The following is a 4,878-nucleotide window of genomic DNA, read 5'->3' on the forward strand; positions in this document are numbered from 1 at the left end:
CGATACTTTTTTTTTTTGTTTATTAATGATCTAATCACCATCTGATTGTTTTATGCTTCCTTTTTTTATCTTTTTTATATCCATCAGCATCACAGAAGAGTGCAGATTCACCATAGATGGAAATGTGGACCTCTGGTGAAGAACTGTGAAGAGCTGTGTGGTTAATTTACATAAGTTCTAACGAGCTAAATATTAACATACTTTTAACTTTTCTTCATAAAACTTACTTAAATTGTGCATGTAAAAGCCACATTTAAAAGAAAAATTAAAAAACTATGTATGACTGGGTGGAAGATGGGTTTCAGTGTAAATTTTAATTTTTAAACAAAAATAATTGAGCTCTGGCATATAAAAGTTGCCCAACAATGAACTTAAACTTCACACAGATCTATTTTCAATGACATGATCTATATCAAGAAATGTATAATCTCTATAATAAAGATATTTTATGTGTAATGTATAATTGTCTCGTGGATTTTTGTGGACACAAATGCAAGAGCTTTAATCTATTATAATAAAAAAATTCTTTAAATGAATGAATTTACCTCTTGTATCATTGGAGACAACAATTAACAATGGAATTAACAATGAAAAAGACAACAATTAACAATTGGATTAACAATGAAAAAGAATTATATTGTTTATGATGTTGGTTTTGTTTTTGAAGAGTGATGTTAATCACTCGAAAATATGAATGTGACAGAAAAGGTCAGAAATTTTTAAGCTGGTGTTTTTCTAATGTTCAGGAATGTTTTGAGGACCCTGTTGAGCTGGTTTGATGAACATTTTCCAATCACTTCACAGAAATGTGGGTTTTTTTTAAGGACATGTCAAATCAGTCAAAATGTCTGGTGATCAGATAACATTTACATTTACAGCATTTACAGGTGACATACATAATCCAGAGCAACATACATAAGTGAATATAAGATAAGATAACATACATGAGATAAAAGTACAGCACAGGCCAAGCAGTGGTCAAACCCGGAAGCTGAAACAGTTCAAAACAAATTCTCGGTATGTCGAATACAGAACTGCCTTTCACAGGGGTGAAAGGGAATCAGTTTTTGTGTTCCTGAAGCTTGTTCAGTCTGATGGTGTAAGCAGGAAATGTGAAAGGAACTGGAACCATCAGTTCAGTCAGGACCACTTTGTCAAGAAGGTTTATTGAGCGATATGCATTCAGTTAGTGTTGGCGGTATGGTTCTGTTCTGGGCTAATTTTCCCGTGTGCCTTCCATGTGCATGCATGGATGGAGCAGGGAGAGTGGCGGCTGGAGAATCGAAGACACCCCCTGCTACAGAACAGAACCAAGGCGTGCATGTAATTGAAGAGTTCGCTTGCAGTTCGAAAAGACATGGATTGGTGAATAGAATAGGGGAGAGAGGGGGGAGGGGAAGGGAGAAGAAGAGGGGAAGGAGACGCGATGCGGGAAGGTACTGATGGAAGGGACGATGGGTTCTGGCTGGGAGGAGGCAGGGTGGAGGGGGGATTAGAAATGCAGCAGCGGTGGTGCGTGAGAGCAGATCGAGAGAGGGGAATTTAAAGGGTCGGGATTTAAGGAAGTTGTACCGGATTGGGCGCGCCGGAAACGGCTAATTAGCAGCTGCACTTGACTCCAAGGCCTGCCTGAACTAACGCAAAGCTTAATTTCAGTCAGGACCACTTTGTCAAGAAGAAGGTTTACTGAGCGATATGCATACAGTTAGTGTTGGCGGTATGGTTCTGTTCTGGGCTAATTTTCTCGTGCGCCTTCCATGCGCATGCATGGACGGAGGAGGGAGAGCGGCGTCTGGAGAATCGAGAGAGACCCCCAAAACCAACCATATGCCAAAGAGTTCCCCCAACATAACTGATGCGTTGTGCTATACCAATACCAAAATGGGGGGGGGGGGGTAGTTGACCCGTGCGGCGCGATCGAAGATCAGGGGAAGCGTCACCCTGGGCTGAGCAGATGCGCAGATATGCAACAGCATGTTGCTTTGAGGACGAGCGTGTTTTGTGTGTTCGCCGGACGTAATGGTGGCGGATAGGAGAAGCGTGCGCCCTGAAGGGGCTTGGGTGCTCGTGCGCTGATATTGAGTGCTTGACCGGAGCTAGCTGCAATCGGGGGAAGCATCACCCCGGGCTGAGCGACAGGCGGCTGGATAGCAACAAGCATGTTGCTGTGGTCGGGTAGGCTGAGTGCGGATCTTGGGGGTTAAGCTAAATACTCCCTGCAACTGCGGCAACAGCACTGCATAACCACTAGCTGTAGTGGAGTGGCTGGGGAAGCGTGCGCCCAGAGACTCGGCTGCGTGAGAGTTTGATATACAGGTATGCGGGGTGAAATGCAAAGAACTAGGCGGAACAGAGGAGAAGGAGGAGGGGGAGAGGAAGAGAGAAAGAGCACGTCACGATGACATAACGTGATCAGATGGAGTCCATGACTTTTTGCGCATCCAAGGTGTCCTGAATTCCCGGACGCACGTAGCGTTCGAATGCCGCAGAAGATCATTGGCACGCCGTTTCAAAGTGGGGGTCGTGGTGACCGAGGCTACCGTTGTAGCTGCTCCGATGCGGAAGGAGTGGGATGTGTAGAGCTCTAGAGAGAGGCCGCAGGATTGGCATGCGTAGCGTAGACGGGCGGCGATCCAGGATCTCGTCATGGCTTTTCTCTCCTCGGTTATGAATAGCGGTTCGTCAGGGCGTGCGTGAGGGTGGAAACCCAGATACCAGGACATAGAATGAAAAGTGCAGAAAGCTGTATTAGTGTGAGCAATCATTACGGGAATGCCTTTAGAATCTCTGTCAGATTTAGAGTGTTTTAGAAAAATAGAAAAGTAATGTTCGTCAAAGGTGATATCAGACACCGTGAGGCTGGGGAAGTGTGCGCCTGGAGACTCGGCTGCATGAGAGGTTGATCAGACACCGTGAGGTCATAGAAGGCATCGAAATTATTGGTGCGTGTGGTGAATTTGCCGACCCTGAGAAACCCATAGAAAGCGAAGAGAAATACAGCTTCCAGAACTGAATCCACGTAGGGGCTAAAGCACCCCTGCCACAGTTTAGTGACCAGTTTTTTGACTAGTGGGAGAGTGAGAGGGAGTCGTTTGTCTTTGCCTTTTGGTGTTTCTTTTCTGATGCCATCGAGGAGCAGGCGGATGGATGGATGCCCCAGCAGACTGTGGACGGATGGGTCCAGGCATGTTAGATGGAATTGGATGCCTGAGACTTGACTTTTGATGGAGGTAGGTTGCATTTTTCTCACTAAGAATCTGTGCGTGATAAAAGCGCTCACGATAACAATGTTAACTGGTAAAACAGGAACTGAGAAATAAGCGCTGAAACTAGCGAATCGAGCCCAAGCGGAGTCATACATTTTTAATGTGGATTTAGCTATACTTGATCTCATGTACTTAGAAGCTGCGGAAAGGTAGGACTGCAGAGTAGGGCTTAGTCGAGGACAGTCTGGGCGAATGCTGGGCAAGGCAGGCTCGAAAGAGAGGCGTCTGAGCACAGCGTTTTGAACTCCTGAAATTTGAAAGGAGACAGGCAGTCAGCTATGGTATTATCGAGGCCGGGTATGTGAGCTGTGCGCAGCGTGAAGCTCCTAGTAATGCAAGTCCACATGAGACACCTTAGGAACTTATTGATGAAGGGGACTGAGGAACGCCCTTTGTTAATAATGTGGACGGTTGCTTCGTTATCGCAATAAACGAGGATTCGTTTCCTGGACCACTGGTTACCCCAAAGGATGCACGCCACGACGATAGGGTATAATTCTAACAGAGCTGTGGACAGGACGTTAGGAGGGAGGGCTGACAATTCTTTTGGCCAAGCGCTGGCAAACCACTGGTTATGGAAAAACCCACCGAATCCTCTCTCGGTAAAGAACTTTAGCGCGACGGAAGTTTCTACCACGTCGTTGTGAAAGAAGGAAATTCCGTTCCATCCTTTGCAGAGGACGGACCAGAAATGTCGAGGAGTCTAGAAATAAAGGAGCGACCTTGTGGGATGATCCGCATCGCGAAATTTAGATGTCCTAGAAAAGAGAGCAGTTTTTTTTTGTAATGGCGTCGCGTAGTAGGATGTCTTTTAAGGCTTTCCTAATGCGATCAAGTTTATCGTCAGGCAGCGAAGCTTGCATTAGGTTGCTGTCTAAATTAAACCCGAGGAATTCTAATGAGTGTGATGGACCCACGGTTTTTGTCTGAGAGGGGGATGCCTAACTTTTTGAAGGTTACTTTTAGGGTGTTAATGCATCGCTCAGGTTGAGAGTTTGGGTAGTCTACGATGAGAAAATCGTCTAATAGGTGAAGGACAAATGGCAGCTTGCAATTATTTAGGAGAATCCAGCAGAGCGCTTCTGATAAGCTATTGAAGATGCGAGGGCTGCTGCGGCAGCCGAAAGTGAGTCTGACGGTGAATTCTTTGGTGCCATTGAACTCCAAACAGGTGCCGTTGTGATGGATGGAGCGGCATGATTTTAAAAGCGTCTACAACGTCGACTTTGCCCAGCCATGCCCCTTGGCCAGCTATTTTGATGAATAGGATAGCGTTGTCGACCGAAGCGTAGAACAGGGAAAAGTTAGGGAGAGGGATCGAGCTGTTAATACTAGGCACATGAGGGTTGTTATGAGGGGCTGATGAGTCTATGATTAGCCGCTTTTTTCCCGAATACTTCCTAGTCGCTACGTCTAGAGGGACGTTCATGCAAGCATGAACATATTTACAATTGGGAAACCTGCACACATTTTCATTGAAATTATAACACATGGGAGTATGGATCATGGGTTTGACCTGTTCTTCGTCGCTGGCTTTGGGTAAGCGGTCTGCCGCGCTAGTGGGTTTAGCGGATCTCAGGCATAGAGAAGGGGTGTGTGTGAAGGCACGCAT

General features: G+C 45.9%; 1 pseudogene; it reads right to left on the reverse strand.

The window, feature by feature from the left end:
• Positions 1-3,435: 3,435 nt before the first annotated feature.
• On the reverse strand, positions 3,436-4,878 carry LOC132842049 (uncharacterized; annotated as a pseudogene).

Source organism: Tachysurus vachellii, chromosome 2 (genome assembly GCF_030014155.1).
Source record: "Tachysurus vachellii isolate PV-2020 chromosome 2, HZAU_Pvac_v1, whole genome shotgun sequence".
NCBI classification, from domain to species: Eukaryota; Metazoa; Chordata; class Actinopteri; order Siluriformes; family Bagridae; genus Tachysurus; species Tachysurus vachellii.